At 44.2% G+C, this 10,000-nt stretch overlaps 1 protein-coding gene across 3 annotated transcripts in view; it reads right to left on the minus strand.

Annotated features, from left to right (window-relative positions):
- The window catches only part of LOC106867197 (uncharacterized), a 104,638-nt gene that overhangs the window by 75,366 nt on the left and 19,272 nt on the right, over window positions 1-10,000 (minus strand). The gene's annotated exons all lie outside the window — the stretch shown is intronic.

Consider the following 10,000-nt stretch of genomic DNA (forward strand, 5'->3'; position numbering starts at 1 on the left):
GTGGTAAAGGAGGAGGGATAGTGATGAGGATGAAGGGTTAGGGTTAGGGTTAGAGTTAGGGTTAGAAAAAGACAAGTGAAAGGAACGAAGAAAGTTTGAAGGGGACTAAAGGAAAGAGTAGGAGAGTTGTACAGAATTTATATTTATATATATATATATATATATATATATGTGTGTGTCTGTGTGTGTGTGTGTGTGTGTGTGTGTGTGTGTGTGTGTACTTACATACAGGGGACCAACAGTGTACATACGCTGCTATATGTATATATATAAATAAAAAATGGAACAAGAACGTAGCACACAACAACAAAACATTCGGACAGTTATATATGCATGCATATCATCATCATCATCATCATCATTTAACGTCCGTTGTCCATGCTGGTATGGGTTGGACGGTTTGACTGGGTTGGCACGCAGGAAGACTGCGCCAGGCTCCAGTCTGATTTGGCATGGTTTTCGATGGCTGGATTTGAACTCAGAATGTAAAGATGAACACACTGTTCATGACTTGTCTAGCAAGTCAAATAACCACTAGGTGGTCATTATATATGATAGAAACATACATGGCTGGATTTGAACTCAGAATGTAATGATGAACACACTGTTGTTGAGCATTTTGTCTGGAATGCTAATGAATCTGTCAGTTTGCCACCTTAGTCAAAACAATAATGACAACAACAATAACAACAACAACCTGATCCATGAGCCAATGAGGTTGCATCTACTACAGGCATGAACAGCCATTTATGAAAGGTTGATCACATCAGACATGGCCACATAAAAAAATTTCTTATGGTAAATTTTCATTAGTCATGCCATTCAGAAAGGCGTGAGGGCTACAGTTTATTCATGATTTGTCTAGCAAGTCAAATAACCACTAGGTGGTCATTATATATGCTAGAAACTACACCCAGATGTTTCTCATATCACACCCCAAAGAGGTGGAGATATATTGCTTGATATAGTCTGACAAAACATAAAAGAAAAGACAAGATGGTCTACTTATTCAGGATTGACCAAATGCTAAACATATATAGGATGCTTGGTTTAAATTTGACAGTTTGCATAAAAGGAAAAAGAAAAGCACAATATGCCATCCAACTGTAAAATCAGAAAATAACAACTAGATTATGGCTGGGAGATAACAGGTTACTCAAACTAGCTGTCCTCAGCTTCCACCATGCCACAAGCCACTTCCTGAAGCTAGTGCATACATTCCTCACTGTGTTTATGGGAAGAACTTCAAACACCTCCTTCATGCTTAACTTGTGCTCAATCTGAGTATTGTAGGCAGAGTAGTTAGTGTCCTTCTCAACTTTGCCCCACATACAGTAATCAATGCGATTACAATCAGGGGAATCAGAAAGCCAGAAATTGGGGCTGGTGAAGTGGTATAAATACTTCAACAATCACTTTCTGAAGGTAGGCGCAGGAGTGGTTGTGTAGTAAGTAGCTTGCTTACCAACCACATGCTTCAGGGTTCAGTCCCACTGCATGGCATCTTGGGCAAGTGTCTTCTACTATAGCCTTGGGCCGACCAAGGCTTTGCAAGTGGGTTTGGTAGACGGAAACTGAAAGAAGCCCATCGTATGTATGTATATATATATGTGTGTTTGTGTGTCTGTGTTTGTCCCCCCAACATCGCTTGACAACCAATGCTAGTGTGTTTTCATCTCCGTAACTTAGTGGTTCAGCAAAATACACCGATAGAATAAATACTAGGCTTACAAGGAATAAGTCCTGGGGTCGATTTGCTTGACTAACGGCAGTGCTCCAGCATGGCCACAGTCAAATGACTGAAACAAGTAAAAGAGTAAGAGAATATATATATATATATATATATATATATATATATATATATATATATATATATATATAGTTCAAAAAAACAATAACAAAAAAACAAAAAAACAACAAAGTGAGGACATGATATAGATAGTGTTATTGGACGCTCAGGAAAGGAAAGAGAGAGTGCATGACGTTTCGGGCGTAGCCCTTCGTCGGAAAGATGGAAAGTTCGGAGAATGGAAGAACGGAGAAAGAGGAAAATGGTACCGATGCCCACGACGTTACATTATGAAAAGACCGGAAGAGGAGGTGGTGGGGGAAAAGTTCTTTCTAAGACAGGAGAGTGAAAAAGGGAGATGAATATCTGTGCGTGTGCGGTAGCCTGCAAGTGTGTGTGTGATAACAGAACGTGTGTGTGCGTATGTATGTGTGTGTGTGTGTGTGCATGGTTTGGTGGTTTATCTGTTAGTGTGTTTGTGTGTGTGTGTGTGTGTATGACGTAGTGGAAGAAATTAGTAGCAGGACTGGTTAGTGGACGCTATAGACAGTGTAGGTAGAAGGTCAACTGGTGGTTATTTGAGTGTGTGTGTGTTCGTGTTTGTGTGGGGTTGTAGGTGTTAGGTACGTGTACGTGTGTGTGTATTTTGTATGTGCGCGTGTGTGCATGTGTATGTTTTCTGTGCGTGCGTGTGTGTTTGTGTGTATGTGTATGCTGTGTGTATGTGCTTTGCTGTGTACGTGTGTGTACGTGCGTTTGCTATTGTATATGCGTATGTTGTTTATGCCCATGTGTGTGTGATTGTATGCGTGTCTGTGTGAGTGTGTAGTGTTGGTGAGAAGTGTGTGTGTGTATGTGTGTGTGTGTGTGTGTATGTGTGTGGATGTGCGTGTGTGTGTGTATGATTGTGAGTGTTAGGTACAGATGTGTGTGTGTTTATGTGTGTCTGTATGTGTGTTTCCGTGTGCGCGTGTGTGTATATTTTTTGTGCGTGCGTGTATGTGTATATTGTGTATGTTTTCGTGCGTGCGTGTGTGTTATGTATGTGAGTGAGTATTGTGTATGTGAGAGGTGTGTGTGCGTGTGTGCATGTGTGTATATGTGTATGTGTGCATGTGTGTATATGTGTATGTGTATGTGTGTGTTTATGTGTGTGCGTGCGTATGTGTGTTATTTTGTGTGTGCACTCCTGTGTGTATGTGTGTGCATGTGTATGCGGCTGTGTATGTAGGCGTGCGCGTATATATGGGTGTGTGTGTGTGTATATATGTGCGTTCGGCTATGTGTGTGTGAGGGCGCGTATGTATGTTTGTCATGTATGTGGGCGGTATATGTGTAAGGTGTGTGGGAGGTGTGTGTGTAGGTGTATGGGAGGTATGTGAGGTATGTGTGAATGGGGGTATGTATGGGTTGTCAGGTGTGTGGGAGACATTTGTGAATGGGGGTATATGTGGGTTATGTGTATCAAGGGTGTGTATGCTTGGGTGGGTGTGTGTGTATGTTTGCGTGATTGTTAGCGTGTGTGTGTATGCGCAAGTGGGCGTGTGTATGTGCGTTTGTATAAGTGTGTGGGTGAGTCTGAGCGTGTGAGTGCATGCATATGTGTTGTGTGTGTGTGGTGTGTTGGGGTAGGTGTGCTTACATGTGTGTGTATGGGTGAGTGTATTTTTTGTGTGTGGGTATGTGTGCGTGTAGGTAGGGGTGAGATAAAAAGTGGAAAAAGGTAGTGAGTGTAATAACAAGAGAATAATGGATATAATGTAAAGGGGACGAGGGGGGGTAAAAAAATAAAAATAAAAAATAAAATAAAAAATAAAGAAAAGTGTTGCAGGGACGTAAAGGGGAGAGTCATAAGGAAGAGAGGGCTGCGATGAGTCCGAAGGAGAAAGAAGAATTAAGGTTGAAAATGTAGCGTTGCTCCAAGTGGAGTCGCGAGGGAGTGGACCCATGGTGCAGGACGAGGCCGAAAACGGAGATGTTAGAGGGAGAGTGGTTGGCCAGTTGGAAGTGACGGCCGACGGGGGACTCCGAACCTAGCCGAACGTCCCTTAGGTGTTCGGTGAAACGGTCGGCCAGCCGGCGGCCCGTCTGCCCCACGTAGAGTTGGTTGCATAGGGTGCATTTGATGCAGTAAATTAGGTTGGAGGAGGTGCAGGTGAAACTGTGTGGAATGTGAAGTGTTTGTAGGTTCGATCCGGTGACAGAGGTAGTGTTGGTGATGAAGGGGCAGGTGTGACCGCGCGATCTGGAGCACGGGAAGGAGCCGGGTGGGGTGGGGAGGAAGAGGAGAAGGTACTGCGGACCAGTAGATCGCGTAGGTTGCGGGCGCGTTTGAAAGCGGATAGGGGTGGGTTGGGGAAAATGGGGTGGGTAGTGGGATCGAGCTGGAGGCGACGGAAGGCCCGTAGGATCCTCCGACGAATGGGTAGGGTGGCAGGGTGGAAACGGAGTGGGAAGGGGGTACGGTTAGGGGATTGGTGTGGGGGAGGAGAGAGGGCGGTGGTGCGGTCGATTCGACGAGCGCGGGCGAGGGCGGATTGGACAAGTTGGGAGGGGTATCCTCGATGCATGAACAGACGAGCAAGATACTGGGACTGGGTCTCGAAATCCTGGTCCAGGCTGCACAAACGTCGGAGGCGGAGGAACTGGGAGTAGGGGATGGCTCGTTTGGTGTGGAATGGATGGGAGGAGGAGAAGTTGAGGTAGAGGTGGGAGTCAGTGGGTTTGAAGAAGGCGGAGGTAGTGAGAGAGTTGGAGGGGGGGGGGTAATGGAAAGAGAGATGTCGAGGAAGTTGACAGAGGTGTCAGAGATGGTAGAAGTAAAGTCAAGAGCAGGGTGGAAGTTAGAGAGGAAGGAGATGAAAAGGCAGAACTGTTCGCGGGAGAGGGAGGTGGCTCCTATACAGTCATCTATGTAGCGACCGTATAGTTCCGGGGTCGGACCGGAGAATTGGGAGAATACTTGGGCCTCAATGTAACCAACAAAGAGGTTGGCGTAATTGGGCCCCATTCTCGTCCCCATCGCGACCCGAGATTCCTGTTGGTAGGTATCTCCGGCGAACGTGAAGCAGTTGAGGGTGAGGACGAGTTCTGCCAGACGAAGCAGGGTAGGGGTGCTAGGTGTGGGGTCAGGGCGGCGGTCAAGGAAGTATTGGAGGGCTGAGAGACCATCGTTGTGTGGAATCACGGTGTATAAGGATTTGATGTCCAGGGTGAAGAGGAGGTGTGAGGGGCCGGGAGGGAAAGAAAAGGAATTGAAGAGGCGAAGGGCGTGGTTGGTGTCGTGAATGTGGGATGGGAGGGCAGCAACTAACGGGGATAGGATATGGTCGAGGTATTTTGAAATGAGTTCGGTGGGGCAATTGCAAGCAGAGACAATGGGGCGGCCAGGGTTGTTAGGTTTGTGGATCTTGGGAAGGAAGTAGATGGAGGAGGTGCGGGGTGTGCGGACGATGAGGTTGGTGGCGGTAGCGGGGAGAGCAGAGGAGGAGATGAGGTCATGGATTGTGGAGGACACAAGCGGTTGGTAGGAGGGGGTGGGGTCGGAGGGGAGGAGGCGGTAGAAGAGGGGATTGTGAAGCTGGCTGAGCGCTACCCCCTTGTAAAGGTCCGCGCGCCACACCACCACTGCTCCACCTTTGTCCGCCGGCTTGATGACGATGTCGTCACGGCGGCGGAGATTGCGGAGGGCGACCGATTCGGCCCGGGTGAGATTGGCCCGGAGGGATCTTTTTTTAAAGTCGAAACGCTCGACCAACGCCTTACAGTCATCCACGAACAAGTCTAGGCTACTGAATTGGCCTGGAGGCGGCGTCCAGTTGGATGGGCGGCGTCCCAGGTCCGAGAAGTAGTCCCGATTGTCGGGACGCTGTGTTGACGTATGGAAGAACGCGCACAGTTTGATGCGGCGCAGGAACTGGCTGACATCAGTGCGAGTCCAGAATTCGTCACAGTGGGGCGTGAGAGGCGTGAAGCGGAGGCCCCTACCAAGGAGCGAGCGCTCAGCGGCGGACAGGGGGAGATTGGGTGGTATAGTCACAACCGTGTGAGGAAGCGGGGTGGTAAGGTGAGTAGGGTCGGAAGGAGGAGGTGTAGAGGTGGGGGAGGGGAGGAGGGGAGGAGGGTGGGATGGGGTTGGGTGGGGTTGGGGTTGTTGGAGGTGTAGGGAGGTGATGGCGTGGGGGTTAGGATGTCCGGGTGGGAGGAGTGTGAGTGTGTGGAATGGGCGGTGGAGGGGGAGCTGAAGAGGAGGGTGTCAGGGGTGCGGAAGGGTGGGGGTTGAGGAGGTGGTGGAGTTTTTTATTTTTTGTGTGTGTGAGGAAATTGTAGAGTTGGTGATTGAGATTAAGGAGAAAGCGGAGGATAGGTTGGGTGAAGGGCAGAGGGAGGAGAGGAGGAGGTAAGCTTGGGAGAGTTGGTGGTCAACGGAGTGGAGGAGGGAACGGGTGGAACGGATGGTGGCACGGATGATGAGGCAGGAGGTGTGGGCAAGGGTGGTCTCGATGAAGGGGAGGAATAGGGGGGAGCGTGGAATTTCAAGAGGAAGCCACGGGGTATGACGTGATGGCGGAGACAGCGGCTGAGAAAGTTGAGATGGCTCGTGTGGCGGGTCTTTTTGAAGAGAAAGTAAGAGAGGTTTTTTGTGGGTTGCAAGCATTGTGGGGGGAAAAAAGAAAGAAAACGGCGAAGAAGGGACTGAAGATGTTGGAGGAAGGAGTGAAGGTCAGGCATGGTGAGAGGATGTGAATGTAGGTGTGGTTGTTATAAGTGGCGAGACAAGGGAAGGACGAGAAAGGTAGAAGGAGAACAGATAAAAGTGAAAAAAGTGGAAAAAGTGGAAAAAAGTGGAAAAAAGTGTAAGAGTCACGGACAAATTTTGCTGATGTTCAATCAAGGTTCAGGAAAGGCAGATCCAACGGGAACAGTAATCCAAGGTAACAAGAGATTCCGGCAGTTGGGTACATCAAATCCAGTTGAAAGGCCAGGGTCCGTGTGAGCGTACGTTATATAGTTAAAAAAAACAATAACAAAAAAACAAAAAAACAACAAAGTGAGGACGTGATATGGATAGTGTTATTGGACGCTCAGGAAAGGAAAGAGAGTGTGTATGACGTTTCGGGCGTAGCCCTTCGTCGGAAAGATGGAAAGTTCGGAGAATGGATATATATATACTAGCAGAGATACCCGGCGTTGCCCGTGTTACATGCAATTGAAAAATGAGACTCTTCTGTTATATTTTCTGTAAGGAACTGGAATACATATGATTCGAATTTCATCAAAATTGCACATGAGGGTTCTTTCCCTCTTTACACACCCTAAAAAAATTCTAATCATGAAACATGCATCCCATACTATTGATCTTTATGCGCATATTCCAAAATTTCAGTCTTTTGGAACCTGTAAAAAAGATTTTACTCCTGCAAAATGGAGCTCATGGAGCTCTAAAATGTGGGAATGAAGGCCCCTATTGGGGGTGGGGGTGTTAATGTCAACCAGAGAAGTTGAATTGTTGGGAATGTTTTTACTTGGGTCTTATAGTATGCCTGTATATATGTGAGAGTATAGTCTCACTTTAATACTTTCAGTATGAAATTGAAAATATTAAAGTGAAAATATTTGAAATTACAGTAGAGTGATGTAATTGTCTCATTTTTGACACATAATACTGAAATAGTGCAGGAGATAAGATAGTGCTGTGGGCTCGAACTATGCAGGATGTTAAAATTTTTTTTGGCCTAAGACACTACATGGACCTTAAAAGAATTTTGCTCCTGAAAAATGGATCTCATGGAGCTGAAAATTGTGGGAGTTAAGGCCCCTATTGGTGATGGGTGTATTAATGTCAACCAGAGAAGTTTAATTGTTGGGAATCTTTTTAACTTGTGTGTAATATGTATTGTTTGAATTTCTTTAAAATAGGAAATATATGTATGTTCACTGGGTTTGTAAAAGAGAGCAAAGCTACAGGAAAGCAAAAGACGAATGATCACGATAATCAGTCAGCTACCGTAGCCTAGTCGTTACTACTCCCCGATGTAGGATTCCTCACCATACAGGTGATAGGTACAGCTTTAAGATGCATTATGGATCTATAGCAATTTGAAGGGCATGACTCAATAGAAACAACAATGTGTGACGTTTGGAGTAAAGGGAAATGAAAGTGTCGCCTCTGGAGTTTGCAAATGACCACTCTACCGATAGGTAACTGGGCAGAAAATATTTACAATCAATAAATGTCTTAGAACAACCAGTCACTCATCTGGGAAGGCCTTGAAATCAATGTTACCAACTGGGGACTATATGTGTCGCAGTGGTAATAAAAAGACTCAAAGGAGGTCTGCAACGAAATAATTTTACTCATCACTTTCTAAGTGAATCAGTGGAGGCAAAGATGAGTCTCATTTACTTAACAATTTATGCACCACATTGCAGAAATCACAATGTAAGTATATCTGAAAGGATAGTCTTACACTGTTGTACCGTTGAATTACAAATAATGCTCATCTGTTATGTTCGGGTGACCCTATAGCTATCAATGGTACAACTGTATTCGTCTTTGCTTAGGAAAAATGACTAAATTGTGGGTGTGAAGTCCCCATGAAGGGGTCTTTGTAACTTCTAAGAAGAAAAAATTTTAGAAATATTACTTCATTTGTGTGTAATCTGTATGGTTAAAATTTCATCAACATCAAAAATATATGAATTTTCATGGGGGTTATGGCCATTATGCATAGAATATAATTTCCAAATTTCTTAAAGATCCATTCAATACTTCTGACGTAGTTTTGGATAAGAAAACAAATGACTAATGTGTGTGTTTGTGTGCATATATATGTGTGTGTGTATGGGTGTATATATGTATAGATATCTGTATGCATTTATATATGTGTACATATTAGATGTACACCTATATATATACATCTACACACATGTATACATATACATGTATGCATATAGATCTATATCTATATATATATATCTATACATATACGTGTACATATACATGTATATGTATTTCATATAGATCTATATCTATATATATATCTATACATATACGTGTACATATACATGTATATGTATACATATATATCTCTCTCTCTCTCTCTCTCTCTCTCTCTCTCTCTCTCTCTCTCTCTCTCTCTCTCTCTCTCTCTCTCTCTCTCTGTATATATATATATATATATATATATATATATACACACACACCATTAAAGTGAAAGTATCTGTCATTACAGTATCGAAATGTGATTGTTTCAGTTAGTGGAATAGTTTCATTTTTAAAGTGAAAGTATTTGACATGAGTGTTTTTGTTTCACTTTTGACACGTAATACTTAAATTGTGGAGGTGATATGATGTTGCTGTGGGCTCGAACTATGCAAGAAGTCAAAATTTTTTTTTGACTAAAACACAACCGGAACCCTAAGTAAGACATGTGTAAAATTTGAATGAAATTGGTTGCGTAGTTCTCGAGTTTTAGGGAAACACACACACAGACAGACACACACACACACACACACACACACATTCTCATTTTTATATATATAGATATATATACTCTTACTCTTACTCTTATCATCACCATCATCATCACCATCATCATTTTAACATCCACTTTTCCACACCTGCCTCGGTTACATAAGACAGAATTTTATTGAGGTATATTTTCTATAGTTGGATGCCCTTCCTGTCACCAATCTTCACCTGCTTCTGAGTAAGATTAATATTTTCCAGTTGCTAGACATGTTTTTCATGTAGGACTGCAAACAAACATACTTCCATGGTAAGCATACTTATTTACAACAATCATACGAGACGACAAGAGTACATACAAGCACATACACTCACACTTGCACACAGAGACATGCTCATACATATAATATATATATATATGCGCAGGCATGGCTGTGTGCATAGGTGCAGGTGTGGCTGTATGGTAATAAGCTTGCTTCCCTACCACATGGTTCTGGGTTCAGTCCCATTGCATAGTGACTTGGGCAAGTGTCTTCTACTATAGCTTCAAGCTGACCAAAGACATGTGAGTGGATTTGGTAGAGGGAAACTGAAAGAAGCCTCTTGTATATATATATGTGTGTGTGTGTCTTTGTGTGTATGGTTGTCCCCAACCATTGCTTGACAGCCGATGTTGGTGTGTTTACATCCCCATACCTTAGCAGTTCAGCAACAGAGATCAATAGAAGTACAATGCTTAC

The sequence above is a fragment of the Octopus bimaculoides genome, chromosome 3 (assembly GCF_046866305.1).
Source record: "Octopus bimaculoides isolate indiv1 chromosome 3, ASM4686630v1, whole genome shotgun sequence".
Classification (NCBI taxonomy): domain Eukaryota; kingdom Metazoa; phylum Mollusca; class Cephalopoda; order Octopoda; family Octopodidae; genus Octopus; species Octopus bimaculoides.